We start from the raw sequence: 12,122 nt of genomic DNA on the forward strand, positions 1-12,122 counted from the left end.
AAAGCTGAAATTTAACTGCTTCTGGCAAAACCAGAGGAGTCCCTTACATTATCCAGAGATTTTTGTGGTTGTTGAAAGACTTCACTGGGCACAAGCTTTCCTACAGATGCCTTCTGGCTTTTCAGCATCATATCCTCAGGGAACCAGTGTGGCTATCTGTTCCCAAAGTGTTTTGGGATTGCTTGATTCCTTCCTGAGCCAGTAGCCTTCAGGAATGCTCCATCTTTTCTGGAGGTGGCCATGGTCACAGGTGCCTTAAACTACCCAGGGAGAGGGCGGTGTCTGCTGGGATCTCCCCTTCCTCCCCTGTCCCAGGGCTGAACTGTACTCAAGTGTTTCTTTTTTAAGTCGTATGCAGATCCCAAGTGGCAGAAAGAATCTTGACTCTTAATTATTCTACTTCTTATCTCTTCTTAGAGGTACCAGCAGCCCATATGTTTAGAATAAGGCTCTGATATAGTTTTATGGTCTCACGTATTCACTTTTGTTTAGCTTTTCCCCTTATTCTCTTGCATTAGAAATTTGGATTTCCTGCCAGCTCATTGGCATAATATTAACCTTTCTTTTTGCTGGATGTGATATGTTGCCTTCAATAACAGGGGCCTGGATTTAATGTCCCAGGGGTCCTTTCCAGTTCTGTGTTCACAGTGCTCAGGAGCTAGAAGAGTTTTATGAGAGGGGCTTTCCAAAGACTGGTTTGTTTTCTCCTGCTTACATTACTGTGGTCTTCCTTTAAGAAATCAAACTGTTGAAACAAACATATATCCCACTTAAAAATGAAATTGGTCTATGAAATTGCAGCTCATTCGTGGCTCATTTGTGCTTCTTCTTCTGAACATGCTTAGAGCAAGATCAGACCCTTTGAGTTACCTTTTCATTCTTCTTACAAACCTAATACATTATTCATGAAAATTAAGTTGTGCTAATTACATCTTCTGTTCTGCTTTATGCGAGACATACATTCCTGTCTGACTTGCTTGCTGATGAACGTTGTGGACTGAATCCAAACCCAGGGAGAAGTTAAAGTGCAGTCACGATCCATGCATGCAGCTGGCCCTCATGTCCTTGTCCAGATGTGACCTCCAGGCTTCCTACAGTGGCCAAGAGATGTCACTGACATTTATTGCTGAGTGCAGTATATCCTGTGGCTTTCCTCAGCGTGGTCTCGTTTTTATGAATGAAGGCAGGCAGTGACTGCCGAGCTGTCCAGACTGGTGCCAGGAGCCTGGTATTGTGGAGACAGCGTGGAGGCACCAGGAGAAGTGCTCCCTGGTCCCACCGTGGGACGGCTGCGTGCGGCTGCACTGCTTCTGGAGGGTGGGCTGGGCTCAAGGGACGCTGGGGAGGGAAAGCCATGAAGAAGTGTAAAGTCGTGCTCTTCAGCAAAGTGAAAGTTTAAAAGTTGTTCCTTCTCACTTCAGAGACTTCTTCCCTGCTGATTTTGGTAGGATTTTATTTTCTTGGATCCTTAGAATGAAACTGCCTTCAGTTCAGTTCTGGTTTTTACTCTTGATGCTATTCCGTGAACAAACCTCGGAGACAAGGAGCTCATTTTTTCCTGTATCAGCAAAACTTTTTAGTAACTGCTAACCCCTTACACCTGTACATGTCTGGTGAAAGAAGGGTCTTAGCCTGGTTTTGTCTAGACTGGTGATGGAAGGAGAGAGGAAAAAGCAATTTCTGGGGCATGGATACATGACTTTTTGGAAACAGAAAATATAACTGGCAAAAGTTATATCTCCAACAGAGCTGGCGGGAGGGGTCTTCTGGGTGTTCTTAACCTACCTTGCTGCAAAGTCAGCCAGGTTAGCTCAAACCACCTTTGTTTTGACTTGAATTAGCTGAGTCTGCAGTAGCGCTGTGAATGTTCCCTCTGTCCCTCCTGCCAGACGTGCGGTGGGGGACTACCAGCCAGCTGCTGGTCCTCGGCCAACTCCTGCTGCAGCCACGTCCAGGAGGGGCCGTCTGTGTCCCCTGGGCTTTGCCTGAATCAGAGCTGAGCCATTTGCCCAGCATCAATTTAAAACATTTGTCGGGCAGAATTAGCTTAAGATGTGCCCTATGCACTCACATTCACGCTGTCCTTCACCTTCAGCTCGACATTTATCCCCTGGTCCTAGCTCAGGTCTCATTAACAGACCTTTCTGGGAAATTTCACAGATCACCAGAGCTCTGTGGCAGTCATCAGGGGTGGGATCACTCCTTAAGGGTGTCTGCGTGGTGCGGATTGAATAGTTTGCTGCTTAATTTGCTGATTTACCCCTGGAAGGACAGGCCTGGTTAGTTACCTGATGATCTGTGAATCATTTATGATACTGGATATGCACACACAGAGAGATTTAGAGGATGCCTATGAGATTTGAATTACTGTTTAAATTAAAGGCAATTTGTTGTGTACGTTTCTGTGACAATCCCATTCTAAGCATTCTATAGAAGCAACTTCTAGGACTTCTGCTTTTGCTTGTGGCTCACTGGACTTCGGAGGCTGGGGTACTTATAAAAAGATAGGAGCTAGTGAAGCAGTTTTGCTAGTATCACAAATACTTCAGATACAAGGGAGAGAGAATACATTTAGAACCCTGAAGTGCTGCATGACCTGAGGCCTTTTCACAGATGAATGCTACTTTAAATATATGACTGGAAAGGGAAAAAACCCAACAACGACGACAACAAAAAACCCCAAATGTTTCTGCCAAAGATGATTTTTTAAGAATTAAAAACAACTGTTTAGAAATGATTAATTATTGTAACATGTGAGTACGGTAAGGTTTCATCCATTCACAGTAGTGTTTCAAATGATTTAAAGTTGTTTCTTCAAGGTTTGCTTTTACTATGTCACTAGATGTCATGGATTTGTTCCAGCTGTCCTCCACACATGTATTGCTCGTGATAGATTTTGCGTGAGAACAGGCTGCCAGATTTTAGTTTTGATACCAAAGCCCAATTTTGTTTCAGTTTTAATACAGTTTTGCTTCGCAGAATATACTGCTCACCTTTAATGGAGTTTGTAAAGATGCTAGCTACTCTTCTTGTGCTGAGGCTGGGCCTGATTTCCACATCTGAAAGCCTTTAAGGTCTGAGGGCAAGCACGGGCATTTGAGCAGTGATCTTATCTGTCCCCTCTGAGCACGGCTACATCTCCCCTGGCAGCAGCTGTGCCTGCTCACTGCCTCCCGTTGCTGTCACTGCCTCTTGGCTGGAGGCAGCAGCCTTCTATCTGCTGGCTGCCTTCTTCCAGTGAGCACTGCCTAATTTGCTTTAGGCAAAATCAAGTGGATTATCTCAAGCCACTAATTAGACTATAGAAGATAAGCCTGCTGGCTTTTGGGTTTGTCTTTTTCCTTCCTGAAGTGCAGTGGGGGGAATGGTGAGAGCTGCTCAGCAGCCATGTGAGGAGGGAGCCAGGTGGCGGAGGGCTCCGCACCAGCACAGCTGCAGCTGCGGGACAGTGGGCACCACGGCCTCAGCTGAGGCTTCAGGAAGTCATTCATCTGCAGAGATCTTTCTTCCTGAGCTTCCAAGGCTCACCTGCTGGTTCCACCATGTCTATTGAGGTTTTTTTCCCCCCCCTTATTCAATTCTTGTGACTGGAATGCTTACATCTGGTAGTATGTCATCTTTTTCCTGTTTCCCTTTTTAGTTTCCTAAACTAATCTAACTCAAGCGTGGAGCTCTGTTGAATAATCAATATAATGCACTGTCTGATTATCTTGAAAGACTGAGGATGATTAATGTATTAAACTTGCATAGCCACTTGGAAAGGATATAATCTGTTATTGTAGAGAGCAGATAGATGTGGGGAGAATGGCATAGATGGATCCATGCTCTAAGAGGAACTGCAGCGTGCTCTGAAACATTGCAGCTTGCCTTTAGAGAAAACCAAAACTGCACGCCGCTCTCCAGCATGCTGTTTGGTTTTTGGCATGGCTGCTTGCTCTCAGCCAGGAGGATATGCCCTGAGGAAAGTGTTTGGAATAATCTGTGGGCTTTTGTAAAATGCAAGCAAGAGTGCACGAGAAGCAATCTCTCTTCTTTTTTCATTAAGATTTTTGCATTCTTCTTGAAGTGTCAATATAGTACACTATGCCCTGGGGTACTGCAAGTGTCTGAATATTTAGGATGTGTAAAAGAACACGACTGTGTAATAAACATCTCTTCAGTCTGAGCAAGCAGGTTACCTTTAGAGCATCACTTTTATTCTTACATTTAAACAGAATGAGCTAGTAATCAAAAAGGAAATTTACTGCTAGACTTAAGTTTACAAAAATCTATCCTCGTGTAAACACCAGAGAAAATAAATTATCAGTTTATCATGAAGCTGAAGCGTACTTCTAGACTAGACAGTGTCACATCGAATTATAATTCCTGGTTTTGCTGCTGTGGTCTGCGGCTGCCTGTCTCTGAGGCTAGAAATGCCTTTTTGTTTCTTGCTTGTGCACTACTGGCTACTGTGGTGTCCTAATGTGCAGCGAAGGTTCCAGGTGCTGCTACGTGGGATACATCTCTGCATTGGAAAAAACCACTCACACAAGCAGCAAAGCATGTGTCAGGCTAGCATGTGTGTGTTTTAAATAAAGCAGTCTCCACCGGGTTTAAAATGAAATGTTTCCATTTCTTTTTAAGCCTGCTTTTCTCAAACTCATTTAAAGAGACTAAATAACATCTGCCATCGGTGAGATCCTTGCGCTTGGGCCCTTGTCCTTAGAGCACAGAGCCGGTGACATTTGGGTTTGTCAGCAGGACGGGATGCAGGGTTAGGTGCTCCTGGCACGCATTTGGGCAGCAGCATTTGTGTAAGAATGCTTCCTAATTTTTCTAGCTGGTTTTCAATGAGATTTCTCCTGATGTGCCAATTAGGTATGTCTCGTTTCCTCAGAAAAGGAAAAGCTAATTTAATTTTTTTTTTCCCCAAATCACGTCCTGTTCTTACCCTTTAATTAGCATGGATTTTAAGTTGCAGAGCGACTGTAGTCCCTCTGACCTGCTTCCCCTCCCTCCTTATTGACACCGATATTAGAACTATGGGAAAACTCAGAGTGCTGGCAAAACGGGTGGAAAATCAAACGTTTAATGTTTTGCTTGAACATTTTGTGGTTTCTCCTGAAATTCTTCGTCTGAAACAAAGGATGTTCTTTGTTCTTATCTGGGGAGGAGGGGGGGAAGGGTTGGCTTTTATTTGAAAAAAATCTGCAATGTCATTGTGGATTGCTGAAGTTTCTACAGAAATGGCATGAGTTCTCCACTAAGTTGTTGGGTTGTTTTTTTTTTTTTTTGGTACCTGAAGCAGAGAAGGTTGGTTACAATCTGTCCAAAAAGCTGCCTGATATGATGATGAAAAATTGTTTGTTGGCAGGTTCTTATAAATGCACTCAGAATCAAAATGTTAGTGATTTGGAAAAATCTTGAAATACAGTAATTTCACATGACCCCCTCTTGGAAGCTTCTAAGTTTTGCATTCTTTGCTCCAGCACAATTCCCACTGAAGAAATGCTTTAAAAAAAAAAAAAAAAAGATTACGGCTTGTTTTAAAAATGTCTTTCCTTGTGTCTTTAATACTGCATTAAGTTGTGTTTATATATCTTAGTCTTATCCTGATTTATATGATCAGGACTAAGCTTCCATGGATTTGTCTGGAGTCTGAAAAGATAGGAACTGTGCCACCAGATACCAGTCATACCCCATGGGCTTGCAGGCTGCGGGTGCGCCATGCTGCTTAGGGCTGTGCTGCCCTTTCCCCTGGCCCTGGCCTCCACCTACAGAACTGGGGAGCAGTGATGGGCAGAGGGGCGGGCAGGAGTCGATGGCTGGAGCTGCTGCTGGAAGGAGATGTCTGCAGTCTGGGGTGGAGGAAGAGTAAAGCCCTGGGAGGCAGCAGCAGGGGCGTAGGGGTGACCCACACGTGGCACTGAGTGTCTGCACATTGCTCAGAACAGGAGTCAGGGCTCGAAGGCACTCTCTGAGGCAGAAGAAAGATCGTGGCCTGGTGAGAGTGTGGGTGCAAGGACCTTCTAATGATGTATCTACTGCCTGTTCATCCAGACGTGGTTTACCACGACGCTGTCTTGTGTTGTTAAGTAGCAGCTAGTTGTCACTCGGAGAGTATCCTTCTGTTATTTCAGTATTACAGAGACACTTAATTGCCTGTTCATTAACTGCCTCAGACAAAAATAAGATTTGATTAATCATCATTTCAAAAATTAGAGCCTGTTCTACAGACTAATGGAATGAGCCTGCACAGTGCTGGCTTTCCGCAGCTAGCTGCGACCTGCCCTGCCTGCGCAGTGCTCGCCACCCATCACTGACCCTGGGGGCCTGGGGTATATGGGAACTGGAGGGGCCACTGGTATCAGTCTGGACTGTTCATGGGGTGAGGACCAGAGAGTGCTGCCCATGGCACAATGGAGATTACACCAGTGCTTGGCAGAGGTACATGTGAACACAAATGCAGACAGATGGCAAAAGAGAGCGTGTTGGCTGTAATTCCTAACCCTTGAGATCACTTCCTATTCGTTATTTTTTTGTAAGCAATGGTCATTGTAACTGATTAAGATCAAATTTCCAGTCTGACTGAGATCTTGAATCCATCATTGAAGACTGTATATTTTTCTCTAAAATAGTCCAATATAGTATGCTATTTCTAACTTATACACATTCTAATTTCAAATATAACTGATTTTAGTTATATTATTCAACGGGGAAGATGGAACTGGCACCTTTGCTGTAGAATAAACTGGTTTATCTAACAGTCTAGGGTTTGAAGAAAGGAAAACTGCAGATTCATTATAGGAACGTTAAAAATCCCACACAAGGTATTTGCAGGTGTTAGTCACAAGGCCAAGCATTTAGAACACAGATTCCTTGCGCGATATTGTTTTGCATTCTTCTGGCCAGAAGTTAAAGTTCTGTGAGAGCTTTTCTTTTGAGCCATCCTTCTGTCTTAGATCCTTCCTTTTCCAAGAGCCCCGATTGTTGCTCGCCTTTAATGTTTTCTAAGGGCTCTTCCTCACCTGTTTGAATGCAGCTATAGCTTTTCCCTCCCTCTGTCTAGGCTTGGCCAAGAAAGTCAGTAGAAACCTCTCATTTCTTTGGCAGGCCTTTGCCTTGTGAGGCTGGATGCTCTTTCAACCTCCCAGTGTAATTTGATTTAGAAATGTTTGAAACTTTGACAGTGTTGACATTGGGATTACACAGAATTTGCTTTCAAGAAAGTTGGGGATTAGCACAGCCATTGACTGCTTGTGCTTTACCCTTTTCAAGATCTAAACATTGAAGAATAATCTACACCAGATTGGTGTCTTTGTAAACCACTTGGGTTTTAGGACCTGACGGTGTGGTTGGGTCTGGACGAGTGATGAGACTCAATGACTACTCTACCTTCTCTGTACCACACTACTGTATGTGTTTGTCAGTTTCACCACCAGTTTAACTCTTCCCAGCGCAGAATTTGGGAAGAAGAGGCATTTCATCCTGTGCCATGCAGGCTTGAAGATGATAGTGACTGCAAATATGGAACAAAAAGAGATCAATAAAAATAAAGGAACATTAACAAGAGAATTAATAGAAGAAAGTTTTGAGGGTGGTTTTTTTGTGTGCGTGTGTTTGTGGTGGAAAGCTTTCTTTGTTAAAAGAAGAAACTGACGTGGTTTCTCACTTAGCTGGTGGCCACACCGAAGAGGAGTGGTTGGGGTCTTGCAGCATGCCCCATGTAATGTCTTCACTGCCAGAGGTCCCAGAATTGAGCTTCACTGGGGCTCACTGGACCTCCCCGGGCTCTCAGTGCAGTGCTTAGTGTTGGCTGTGGGGTTGGCGGTGGCCTCAGCACTGCAGTGGTGGCCCAGGGCAGGGGGCCAGCTCCTTCAGATAGGGGCTGCACCACCGCTGTGCCCTGCACCCTGGGGAAAGGGAGCCGTGGTCCTCGGCAGCCGGGCAACTCCCCGTCCCAGGGTCTGGTGTTTGGAAAGGAGCTGTTTATCAGCCCCATCTGGGTGGAGGAGGCAGCCGTGGTATGCTTCGGCCATACCTGGGTCAGGCGGTCACAGGCACGGCTTTGAAATGCGAAGCAGCTTCCTTAGCATTGCAGGGGGTAAAACGTGAATTGACCATATCATAGGCACATGGTACTTCCCTGCTCAGATTACACTACAAAATCTGGGCAGTTCCTAAGATAGAGCTGGAAAAGGGGATTTGGGAGTGTGAGCAGCACTTGGAGCAGAGCACAGCTGACATGGCTGGGAACAAAAGGTGATAGGAAAACTCTCTGCATCTACAGTGCTGCACATCCACAGGTCAGCAGAAATTTTTCTAACTGGATGTTTGTTGCAGATTTGTTGGGAGAAGCATAAAATAACTTTGTCTGAGTGCTGGCTTTGCTTTATGCCTTATGTTCTGCTAGTTGCAAAGATTGTGTCTGGCTGTTCAGTCTCTGATTTCGTACTTTGTTTTCCAGATTTACTTTCTATCTGCTCATGAGACTCTAAAACTCTTGATTAATACCTTCCGTTTAACTCAGTTTAAAGACTTAAAGTAGATAGAGGCGGGTTTGCTTTGTTAGTTAAGACTGCTAAAGCTGTGCCTACTCTGCTCAGGGACAAAGCTTTTTACAGTACGGTTTTCTGCAAAATACTCCATAGGCACCACATGTGTGTTAGTGCTATTAGTCAGATCTTCACAGGCTTTTCTTGTCTCTCCTCAGAAGGGAGCTTCTTACAAAAACAATTATTTTTAATGTTGCTTCTGGCCTTTTGACTGTGAATTCAGAGGGCATTTTACCTCACATACTGAAGCGAAAGTTCGGTTTGTTTTTGTTAATGTAAGTCAAGAAGTAGCAATGATTCGGTGTGACAGGCTGAATGTGAGCCATATGAGCCGAGCTGCACTAGCATAAAGGATGATTGTGCTGCAAAATATCTCCAAGTAATTCAAATTTTGACACACTTACCACTTCTCAAGTTGCATTTCCCCCTTTCCACCACTTCTGCCCTTCCCCCACCGTCAGGGATCTGATGGGATGGTAATATATATGCATTGTCTCTGGAAATGGTAAGGCTTGAGTTAAAAGTGCTTTCCTTCTGTGAATTTCATTTTAGCACAGTGAGAGCTTCACAAAGGGATGGCAATAATTGTGTATGCTTACTTACATAGTCTTCACTAATGACTCCACGGGCGAATAGCTCGAGCTTTAGATGCTAACTTTTACCACTTAGAGTGTGTAAGGGTCACTGATTTCTCCATTTCACTAACAAGTTTTGAAACACACTGATAGATCGTAGCTTTGTGGTTTAAGAAGAGCAACTTGTGCACTGAGCCGGGGGAGCGCAGCTGGCACGCAGCTCCCGGCGTGGGATGAGGGTTGCATGCTCGGGAGGACGCCGTGTCCCCAGGAACCCGCAGCACTGGGCAGCATGCCGCTGAGCCCCTCTTGGGCGGAGGACTTCGTAGGGCCATTTTTTTCCAATTAAGCGCAATTGATTTCCTTAGCGTGTTTTTATTTTCTTGGTTATTGACTTCTATTTAATCTGTAGTTTCTCTGTATGGATAGCAAAATGATGCATATTCGTAATAGGATTTTATGTCCAGCCCTTCTATTGATTAAACTTCTGCATCTCTTAGCATTTGGATGTAGATAGGAATAAGAAGTAAGGATTCATTTCTGGCTTGTATTTCTTACAAATAAGTGCAAAGGTGTACGTGTGTGTTTGTTAAATGTGTCACATTAGTGCATCATCTATAAAATAAGACATATTTTACAAACTCTTAAACTTGAGGATTGAATTCTATTCTCTTGGGGAGTTCATCGTGCAGATGGAGCAGACACGTCCCAGGGTAAATGAGAACAGAATGTGGATTTTCACTGAGGTTGTTCTAACCCATTGGACCAGCACAAACCCCTTAGAGTCATTAGAAAGGACCCCACTGACCCAGATGAAAGTGGAGATAAAGTCAAGAATTAAGGTGGTCTAGGTTGTGACATGCTTTTGCTGCTTAATGTTGTATGTGATGTTTTTAAAGAACCAAACACAAAGTATTACATTGGATATTATTTTTAAGGCAAAATCTCAGATAAATAAATATCTGTCATCAGGTTCTAAATGATTCCTTGCTTCACTTTAACAATCAGCTATCCATTATATAGTCTTAATTTATGGAATGTTAAACAGTTTCTGGCATTTCTTTGCCCCTGCAGGAAGAACAGATGGTACTCTGAATGAGTTTTGCTATGGGATAAAATGTTTCAGGTCTTCAATGGATCCTATCCATCTGTAAGAAAGGAATAACATTTGTGTAAAATAAACAGGGTACAGTCAAACATCTTGAAGTCCTCTGATGAATGAAAAAAAAGATGTGTGTAGTCTAAAGTGGTAGTCTGCATTGGGAGGTAACATGGAAAACTACTGCTTAATGTTAGCTTAGAGGTGAACATTTACTTTGCTTAAATATCCCAAATGGGAAATCTTATATATGAGGATCTGGAAGGTAGTGGTGAGTATAGAACATGGTCAATATACTGACAGTAGTCTCTTTGTAGAAAGGACATTATACTTACAATCAGATAGATTGGCTATGTCTTCATCTTGTCTCCATGCAATAGAAGTTCTGCCTTATTTGATTTATAGAGCTCTGGCTGCTCTCTGAGAATGCTGTTGAAGTGATGAAAAATGGAATCTTGACAGTCCTTACCATGTCATGTATAATGTAGCTATCCCTACAGAACTGAGCAGAACATTTGTGGTTCTCATTGCACCCCCTGAGAAAGTTCATCCTACAAGTCAAACAGTGGAATGCTAGCATTGCAAGAAGTTTCACCAGTGTCATTCACTATTCTCCTAAATGACCAGAATCTGTTAGGATGGTGAACCTCCATCATTTTTTCGGACCTCTAGTGCAGTTCTACCAGAGGAACTGTTCCTTTCCCCTAGTTGGCCTGCACGCATCTGTTGTTGAAGTTTGGTGAGAATTTCTCCTTCAGTTTGTCTCACAATTCTGTAAAATTTGGTCACATTCCTTGTAAAGTTTTCCTTTGCAGATTGAAAAATCATATGCTCTTCAGCTTCATCTACCTGAAAATAAGGGAATTAATCACCAAAGGTCCACATAAGGTGCATAAAGACAAGCTCACATCTGGGGGGAATCAATACCATCCTAAAATGGATAATCAGTGATATTAATTGCTCTCTGAAGTTTTGCTCATCTCTCCACTGACTGTAGAAGAAGCTTCATCAGTGAAGTTACTTCTAGAAAACTGGAGTTAAACTGAAGCATTGATCCGTAGAGACATTAGATTCATGGACCCATCTGGTCTTTGCGCTTTTTGTAGCTAAGACAACTTGTGTTTAAAAATGATTCTGCCAAAGCTGTAGTAGCCTTCTAATGATTGGCCATCTGATGCAAATCCTCCCTCTCCCAGCCTCCCCGAGCAGTCTGATGGTTGTGAACGTCTGACTGGGCTGCCAGAGTGTTTACAGTCGTGGTGGGGAGCGGCGGGGTCGTGCCGCAGGAAGGCTCTCTGCAGGTGCCTTTTCTGCCGGATGGCTGCGTGTTACCGCGGGCTCAGAGCCGGCGTTCGTGGAACTCTAGCAGAGGAATTTGAGGGAAGGCTGGACAGCTGGAATACCTCTCCTCGCACTGTGAGGAATACGTTGCAGTCCTCATCACTTTGGTTAACTTAAAAATAAAGGAAAAAAAATGTGTTTTTTTTTTTCTTTTTAACCAAGTGTCCTGTGATTTTGGGAGACTTTGTTTTGTCTTGTATATACTAGTGACTTTTCCATCTTAATTCTTCTTGCCAGTCTTGTTCTGGCCTGTGCATAATGAGCATGGAGAATGGAGTGATTATCTTCTCATTCTTCTTCCCTTGTGTTAATAGTTTATTTCCCCCTGCATAAATCATGTTAGAGCTGTAGGTTTTCTTCAGTTGGAAAATAAAATAGTTTCCTCCCCTCACAGGAGAAACATTGACCAAAGTATGCATATGTATCTTAATGTACCAAGAACAACAACAGCAACAAAAATGTTGTCAAAGGAAAAGAAATATTCCTGTTATTTAAATCATATGCACATCTACAGAGTAATATATAAAAAAAATTATTCAATTTGCATTTTATCTTAGTGGGAGTTAGCTGAAT

The 12,122-nt window shown here is 43.4% G+C and overlaps 1 protein-coding gene across 6 annotated transcripts in view; it reads left to right on the forward strand.

Moving 5' to 3' along the window:
* The window catches only part of FBLN2 (fibulin 2), a 119,537-nt gene that overhangs the window by 23,010 nt on the left and 84,405 nt on the right, over nt 1-12,122 (forward strand). For 2 of the 6 annotated variants that reach the window (XM_021409631.1, XM_021409629.1), the window contains exon 1: nt 8,126-8,285. The exons of the other annotated variants lie outside the window; for them this stretch is intronic. The gene's annotated coding sequence lies outside the window, so the exon portion shown is untranslated. Of the gene's footprint in view, nt 1-8,125; nt 8,286-12,122 lie in introns of those variants that run through there. 6 annotated transcript variants of the gene reach the window in all.

Source organism: Numida meleagris, chromosome 11 (assembly GCF_002078875.1).
Source record: "Numida meleagris isolate 19003 breed g44 Domestic line chromosome 11, NumMel1.0, whole genome shotgun sequence".
Lineage (NCBI taxonomy): Eukaryota > Metazoa > Chordata > Aves > Galliformes > Numididae > Numida > Numida meleagris.